Raw genomic sequence first — 9,663 nt, 5'->3', positions numbered from 1 at the left:
TGTATATAGACTGCCCTACAATACAGAACATGTGACAATCACACAGTCAGCAATCTACATACCCCCTATTCCAATCAAACATTTTCTCTGCACCATAATTCATTAAAAACTATAATTATAGCAACCCTTCCCTACCCTTATATAACCCTTATTACACAGAGCTGTCGTTAGGCACCCTTCTAGCTAGGACATCACCTTGTCCATGTCCTATAAATAATATGGGTGTAGATGCCACACAGCTCCATTCCAAATACCGTGCCTGCCCAGCAAGAGGATTAAGCGTTAGGCCTCACTCAGCAAAACCGCATGTCTGCATTCAAATAGCCGGGAAATCAAAAAGAAGACGCTGAGTAGCTGCAGTGTCTGACTCCCGAGGGTAAGTATCAACCTAAACCTCATTTGTTCTTGTACAGAAGTTTAGTGTTCACCCCCACCCCAACAGAATAAGGGCCCTCCGCAGGTCTTCTCCGCGATCCGTCCGGCAGCGGCAGGTCCGTGTCTTGATCCAGCGCACAAGCTTTGACGTCAGCCACCAATGACATCACAGTGTATGCCGTGACACGGATCTGCCGCTGCCGGCCGAATCACTGAAAAGAACTGTGGGGGTGAAAGGTTTGACTTTCTTTTTTAGGAACTGGGAAAAGGGCTACTAAAAGGCTGGCAGATAATATAATGGGGCAGGGAGCTGGCTATATAATGTGCAGGGGCTTGCTATATAATGGGGCAGGAGACTGGCTATATAATGGGGAAATGCTGGCTGGCTACTGGGGCGTAGGGCTGGCTACTCGGGGGAATGCTGGCTGGCTATATACTGGGGCAGGGGGCTGGCTATATACAGGGGCTGGAGCTGAAAAGTTATATACTGGGGGGAGGCTGTGACGAATGCATTTCCCTCCCTAAGCTTATATGCAAGTCAATAAGTGTTCCCAGTTTTTTGTGGTAAAAGTAGGAGCCTCGGCTTATTTTTGGGTCAGCTTATGCTCGAATATATACGGTATGCTTTTCATGAAAGCTTCTTTCTTGTATACACAGGACAATTTTAATAACTCTAGTCTTCAGTAGAAATAGTCATTGTGAATTCAGAATTTTTTACTGAAAATAAATATTTTAAAATGATGCCATGGAAACAAAGAAATATTTTGTAATGCATTGAAATAATAAGTACATAAATATATATACAGAAACAACAAGCATATCAAATAAAACAATGGAAACTGGAGGCATTTATAAAGTAAAATAGCGCAAACTGCACAAGAAATAATGTTATAAAATGATTGGTTGCTATGGTTTACTGTGCCGTATTTATTTCCGAGTTTAATAAATACAGCAAAGGCTGTAAACACTTTCTAAATGGAAATAATATCAATAGTCAAAATCTGTCCTAAATTGTGGGTAGATGTGTGTACTGTAGTAGTTGTACAAGCAACTTAAACAAACTAAACTAATCCTCTCGGACTGCCTGCTGACTTTAGAGGTTTTCTACTTCTCCCGCACTAGCCAAGGGAACAGAACCTGGTCTCTGGGTGTCAGAGACACCTGGAGATCATAGGGAGAAAGAAGATGCGGTTCATTACCATTTCTCCCTTCACCACTCCTCACAGCATTGCGCGAAGCACGGAAAAGTAGAGCTGCTGGGTCTAAAGGGGTTAACCAGAGCTCTTGGGTCTAATTAGACCCAGTATAGCTCTGATCTGCACCATCAGTAACAGGTGGTGGTTTTCCTATGTATCTGAGGGTCTTATATATGATCAACCGCATAGCGCAATAAGACATAGCTGTACGTGTTGTAGCACATGGGAAAGTATGAAGAGGCCTCACTGGCTCAGCCTTCTTCATACTCATCTGGTGCTTGCTTCCCAGTGAAGCAAACCCCAGTTGTTAACCCTTTGATTGCCGCCAGCAAAGCTGCCGGCGGCGTTAACGAGCTGGAGCCTGGGCACCGCCATCTTGGTTCCTGATCGTCGATGCCCGTCATCATCAGGGAACCGCGATCTGTTGCCATGACAGCCTCAGCTCACACAAAGATCCGAGGCTATCATGTTTTAGGCTATCTATTACAATGTGCGATTTGCACATTATAATAGATGATGTGCAAAATCCCCATATGCTGCCATACTGTAGTATGGCAGTATATGGTAGGATCAATCAGACAATCTAGGGTTAAAGTACCGTAGGGAGTCTGAAAAATAGTAAAAATCAAAAAAAGTTTTAAAAAATTATATAAAAAACCCTATCAATTCAAATCACCCCCCCCCCACTCCCTAGAAGTCATATAAATATAAATAAACAGTAAAAATCATAAACACATTAGGTATCGCCACGTCTGAAAATGCCCAATCTATCAAAGTATAATAATGGTTTTCACTGCGTTTAACCCCGTAACGGAAAATAGCACCCAAAGTCGCAAATGGCAATTTTTGCCATTTTGAAAGATATAGAAAATTCTATAAAAGGCGATCAAAAGGTCATACAGTCATAAAAATATCATTATTATTAGTATTGAAAACGTCATCAAAAGTTGCAAAAAATGACACCACCCACAACTCTGTACACCAAAGTATGAAAAAGTTATTAGCGCCAGAAGATGGCCAAATGAGGAATTTGTTTTTTGTACATTTGGTTTCATTTTTGTAAATTTATGAAAACATTATAAAACCTATACAAATTTGTTATCCTCCTGTTTACACTGACCCAAAGAATAAAGTAGACCTGTCATATAAGGAGCACAGTGAAAGCTGTAAAATCCCTATCACTATTAATATTAAATATCATCATCATCACAAACCCATACACAACTTTTTCCATGGGAAATTTTAAAAGTTATAGATTTTTGAAGGTGGGGAGTGAAAACTAAAGACGCAAAAATGAAAAAGGGCCTGGTCCTTAAGGGGTTAAATTCCCCATTATTCCCCATTAAAAAAGTCCCCCCGCTACACTACAAAAAACACCACTATAGTCGCCTCGTTTGCCCGATACTTTGGCACAGGAAGGAAAAGATGTCCTGTTACTGCCCAATGTTTAGGCTAGACCCAGTAATCAGGCAGAGCTGTGGGTATATGGAGAAGGCTCACGGCCTGAGCCCTCTCAATACAAAGTACGTGTTTGCTGCATGCTGCAAACATATTGAAAAATGCAAACAAGGGCCTTGGTGGGAAGGGGGTTAAACTATGATAATGAAACATCAATGATAGTGCTCCATCCATGCAAGAAATTCAACTGAGGTACATTACATGGTATTTGTGCATTGTACTACCTGGAGTATGCAAACAGAAACTTAAAATCTGTAGGGTTTATTATATGACCCATTTTTCCAAACTGTCATAGTGCTGAAATAGACTTTATTGTCCTGATCATCAACATTCAGGATCTATTTTTTAAACTGTACATGAAAAAATCCTTTTCTCAGACAGTTTTGCTACATAAAGTTCCTGGTGTAATAATAGTGCACTTTGAGTCATGTCAGTACAAGAAGTCTCTAAGAAAATACTAAAACATGTTTCTTTCAATTGGGAAGAATGAACAACACCAGGTTATTTTAAAGGCACCTTGCTAACACTTTTTAACATACTGCCGTGTAGTGTATACACTTGTCACTTTATTCTAGTATGCAGCATTGCACTTAGTATTTATTTAAATGTGTGCTCCAATTATGAATATAATCATACTTCTCATATTACTGCTTTTTAGTAGGGCACATGGTCATTTTGTTCCTGTCAATACACCAACTTCATTGTAAAATATGTGCGGTGTATAATGTTTTATATCCCACATAAAATGCAGAGGTAGCATATATGATGCTTACACAGCTGGACGGACAATTGGTTTTCCATAAATCTCAATTAAATTGTTCATTGACTTGAATTTATTCTTGATTTTATATAAATAAAATTTTAATTTTAGCCCTTGTCAGTGAAAGTAAATTGTGTATTTGGCTTTATTGGCTATTTGGAACTGCGGGAAAAGTGAGGTGGTATTGACAGAACCACATTATATTTGGAGGTCATCCTTCTAGACCCACCAATCTTCCTCAACTGTATTGGTGGCCTTAGGAGGCCGATACAATTGAAAGATGTGGAAGAACACGTAGCAATAAGTTACTGCTTAAAATGCAGCGTTGGCACTTCACAGTTAATAAGTGGATTTTGGTCGTAGTTTGGGCACTCTGCCTCTAAAAGGTTCGCCATCACTGCTGTAGGGTGTTGTAGAATGTTGTGCCATGCTTAAATATGCATAGGGAGTGTGACAGCTGCCACTCTTAGAATCGCTTCACTCTTCAATTCCATGTGCACGTACAGAGGCCAACTTCACCAATTAAGCGAAGTGAGAATGCATCCTGACAAGGTAAAGTCTGTGCCAGCTCGAAAGGACTAAGCTGAGGGCCAAGATCCCACTATAACATCAAAGAGTGCACTCTTTTTACACTGACATCAGATGATTCCATAGATTACGACAGAACCTGTTCTATTAAACGCGGATACATGTGGAAAGCCCCCCAAAAGAGTGCAGAGCATGTCGGCAGTAATTCTGCATTGACGTCACTCATCATTTTGCCCTTGTCCACTTTCAATCGGTCAATAATCCATCAACAGTATTACTAAAGCCAAAAACAAACAGGAGTGGAGCCAAAACAGAGATGACCAGTAAATGGGATATTTGCATGTCCTCTGTGTTCTGTATCCACTCCTCAATCATGAGGCTTGTCATTCCTTCTGACAGATGAAATGATGGGGAAAACTAAATATAGTGGCATCGTCATAGAGCGGTGGAGGGTGAAAACAGCATTATGGAAATCACAGGGTGTTCCAGGGAGACAGCTGTCAGTTGGCAGCAGCATGAGTAGGCCGCAGAGCACCACAATGACAGTGTGGAGGTGGCGGCAACCCGGTAAGCCACAGAGTGGCATAATGATAGAAGGTGGAGGTGGTGGCAGCAGCAGGAGCACTTAATAAAGTATAAAAACACAAAAACCCACATATCTGTAACAATCTGTATAATACAGAATTGTTACTGGACCCGCATGGTAAATGCTGGGGAAAAAAACGCTCCGAAAATAAGATTTTCTTCAAATTAGTTTTTATTCAGTAAAATAGAATAAAATACACAAAACCCCCACATATTTGGTATCGCTGAATATGTGACAAGCTACATAATAAAAGAGAATCATTATTGGACCCGCACAGTGAACCCCATTAAAAAAAAAACACGCTCCGGTAAAAAGATAATTTTTAATTAATACCCTTTAAAAATGTTCTAAAAGTGATTTATAAAATGTTATGCACTCCAAAATAAGACCACGAAAAATATATATGCTTCTTGCAAAAAATAAGCCCTAAACCAGATTTGTCTGCCGAATAATAAAAAAGTTATGCAAATGAAAAGACGGTGATGCTAAAATTAACAACATTTTTGCCAAATACTTTTTATTCAGTAAAATTGGGGGAAAAAGAATGAGGTATTATGGCGACCCATAGAATAAAGATTATATACTATTTTTATGGTATGGTAAACGGCCAAAAAGAAAAACCAAAAAAAAATCTTTCTAAAAATTGATGATTTTCATTTCCTCTACAAACAAAGAGTTACTAAAATATCACCAATTCAGTATAGATGCACCAAAATTATGTATCAGAAAAGTACATCTCATGTGGCAAAAAAATAAGCCCCTATAGGTCCACTTTCAAAAAAGAAAAAAAAAAAATAGCCTGTACAATTTGACAATGCAAATCTGCTCTGGATGGGGCCTCCTCCTATTCTATGCCCAGCCGTATGCGAATACAGCAGGTAAACAACACATATGGGATATCGGTACACTCAGAAAAAATTGGGTATCAAACATTGTGGAGCCTTTTTTCATTTAATCCATTGCAAATGTTGAATTTTCCACTCAAAATTAATGTAAATACAAAGAAACAGTTCTGTCAGCTCACCTGGGACGCAGTGGATTAGTGGAGAAGTGAACTCAAGCTCGGATATCGCCCGCTTCACAGGAGGCACTTACTCAAGGAAAGGGAGGAGGAACTCCGGCTCAAAAGTAAACTTCAATCCAGGTAGGTAAAATCGAAGATACTTTTATTGAAGATATACAAATAGCATAATAAAACGTATTGGCATGGGTAGCGGGAAGGGTCAGCCATGAATAAGGATACAGAGTTTATCCGAAACGCGTAGGCATTCCAGGGACCCTTCCCGCTACCCATGCCAATCCGTTTTATCATGTTATTTGTATATCTTCAATAAAAGTCTCTTCGATTTTACCTACCTGAATTGAAGTTTACTTTTCAGTTCCTCCTCCCTTTCCAAAATTAATGTATTGTCAAAAAATATTACAATTTGTAGACCGCACCTCCATTTTGTTTTAACCGCTATAACACCTAAAGGGTTAACAACTTTTTAAAAGTAATTTTTTTCATAAGTTGAGCGTGTAGTTTCCATAATGGGGTAATTTACAAGTCTTGCTATTATTTAGGCCTCTCACAGTCAATTGGAAGTTGAGCAGGTCCATCTAAATACAGGTTTTGGGGATTTTCCAAAAAATGTGAAAAATGGAACCCAAATTCTGAGCCTCATAACATTCTAGTAAAATATGTGGAATTTTTCCAAATTTTCATTTTTTTCATAACTAAACACAAAAGATATCATACAAATTTTTAAACTAATTTGAAGTACAATATGTCACGAGAAAACAATCTCAAAATCCCCTGGATATCTTATATTGTTCCAAAGCTATAACCACTTATAGTGACACAGGGCAGATTTGAAACATGGGTCCTTGAGACCAAATAGTGGTTGAGTCCTGAAGGGGTTAAACACATAAACAAAAGAAACCAGACATGGTTGTGTTGTGTGATATCAAGCTGCAATGTGTTATCAGTAGAGATGAGCGAGCACTAAAATGCTCAAGTGCTCGTTATTCGAAACAAACTTTTCCTGATGCTCGAGTGCTCCTCTCGAATAATGAGCCCCATTGAAGTCAATGAGAGACTCGAGCATTTTTCAAAGGGACCATGGTTCGGGAATAAAATGTGTTATTTAATTGAAAAAGAATGTCTTCTGATAAGTTAGCAGATTTATGCAAACATCTGCAATCTATTCTTCACTGTTCCGCGCGTATATTATCTCCCGACAAGTTAGCAGATGTGAAGAACAGTGAAGAATAGAATAAAAACAGTGAACACAGTGAAAACAGTGAACACAGGATCATTTAAGTGAAAAACACAGTGAAAAACACAGTGAAGAATAGATTACAGTGCGAACAAAATAGCATGTGAAGAACACTATATATGTGTGTGTAGAACACATTGCAGATGTTTCCATACCTCACCCTCTATGCCCTTCCCCCCTCTCCTGGTGAACCCCTCTTATAACTTGTCCTGTCATCTCTTATCTGCAACTTTCTCTCTGAGCTTTCAGCAAGTGTCTGAGACCTCGAGATCTTCTCCTGTGAGACCCCCATTCACACACAGCGGATTTAACTGATTGCAGGGTCTGGAGTCTCCCCGATGTCTCTGTCCTTGGTGCTGATCTCCTGAATGCGCTCCTCTTCTTCCACTGAAGTCTCCCCCGATCTCTCTGCCCTTCCCGATTTCTCTGCCCTTCCCTATGTCTCTGTCCTGTTCCCCGATCTCTCTGTGCTGCTCCCCGATGTCTCTGCCCTCCCCGATGTCTCTGTGATGTTCCCTAATTTCTCTGTCTTCCTCCCAGATGTTTCTGTGCTGCTCCCCGATGTCTCTGTGCTGTCCCCCAATGTCTCTGTGCTGTCCCCCAATGTCTCTGTCCTGTTCCCCAATGTCTCTGTCCTGTTCCCCAATGTCTCTGTCCTGTTCCCCGATGTCTCTGTCCCGTTCCCCCATGTCTCTGTCCCGCTCCCCGATTTCTCTGTCCCGCTCCCCGATGTCTCTGTGCTGCTCCCTGATGACTCTGTGCTGCTCCCCAAAGTCTCTGTGCTGCTCACCGATTTCTCTGTGCTGCTCCCCGAAGTCTCTGTCCTGTTCCCCGATGTCTCTGTCCTGCTCACCATGTTCTTCAATGTGTTCTTCACACATATATATTGTTCTTCACATACTATTTTGTTCGCACCGTATCTTCCGACAAGTAAGCAGATGTGCCGAACATCTGTAATCTATTCTTCACTGTGTTTTTTTAATTAATGCTTGATTTCGAGCAGGGGAAATACTCGTCCGAGCAACGAGCCGTTGTCGAGTACCCTAATACTCGAACAAGCATCAAGCTCGGACGAGTATACTTGCTCATCTCTAGTTATCAGATTCAAGTCACCCTTAGCACATGTACTTTAACTAAATTATACAAAGTAAGAAACTCGGTGATCAAGTGGAAAACAAGTCATGATAAATTGGTCCCATAGTATAATAATACACAAATGTGTATATGATAGGCTCCAGTAGATGTTCTTAAAAGTGAAAAGAAACAGACACTAAAGTTATTACAAAATTAACTTTGGGGAGAGATTCTCCATTGGGGTTCCCTCCCCAATTCTCCGAAGAAGCCACTAAGTATTTTGCCATATAGGATCTAATGGAATGCTATACAATTAAGGGCAAGTATGAAAAACCACATAAAATACATATTTAAGTTAGTTACATTAATTCGTACTATATGGGGGAGAATTACACTTGTAATCTTGTACACCAATTTATTTTTTGAGGCTTTTGAGCCACTTTTAAGACACAAGGCCAAATTTACTATGACCTTCACCAGAATACTTTTACTGGTTATAGATGAAATGAAAGGTCGAATCTGGGGTAGATTTTGGCACAAGAATCATATTAAGAGGGCGAAAGTAATGATGAGCGGACCCTGTCGGATGATCATCAGATCATCCCCTTCGGTGACGTTATTGGGCAGCAAGGATTTTAGGGATAGTGCTGCTGTACCACCTGCCTTTAAATACCAGCACCGATTGTGGGTATTATATTGGTGGTGAGCCCAAAAGCCAAACCTAAACTTTTGACTGAAGTCCAGATTAAGGTTTGCTCAACTGTAGTAGAAACCCATAGTACAGCAGTGTACAACCTTTTTTAGTCCGAGGGCCGCATTGTGATACCGCTACCCTTTAGGGGGTCGCACTATTAACCAAACCCAAGATGCTCCAAAAACCAAAGTACAGTGGAAATGCCCCCAGAAACCACTAGTGCATAATACCATATTTGTACAATAAGTAACACAGACCCTAGAGCAGACTTCAATACAGTGCATAAACAAGACCATAATAATGATGGAAATTGTCTGAACCCATGCAGCAGCTACATACTGCCCCTATGTACAAGAATATAACTGCTACAATACTGCCCCTATGTACAAGAATATAACTACTATAACACTGCTCCCAATGTACAAGAATATAGCTACTATAATATTGCCCCCTATGTACAAGAACATAACTACTATAATACTGCCCCCTATGTACAAGAATATAACTACTGTAATTCTGCCCCCTATGTACAAGAATATAACTACTATAATACTGCACCCCTATGTACAAGAATAGAACTACTGTAATACTGCCACTATGTACAAGAATATAACTACTATAATACTGTCCTATATGTACAGCAATATAACTACTATAATACTGCCCCTTATGTACAAGAACATAACTACTATAAAACCACACCCTATGTACAAGAATATAACTACTATAATACT

This window comes from Engystomops pustulosus, chromosome 5 (assembly GCF_040894005.1).
Source record: "Engystomops pustulosus chromosome 5, aEngPut4.maternal, whole genome shotgun sequence".
NCBI classification, from domain to species: domain Eukaryota; kingdom Metazoa; phylum Chordata; class Amphibia; order Anura; family Leptodactylidae; genus Engystomops; species Engystomops pustulosus.
The sequence above is the reverse complement of the archived record's forward strand: the minus strand, read 5'-3'. Positions refer to the sequence as shown.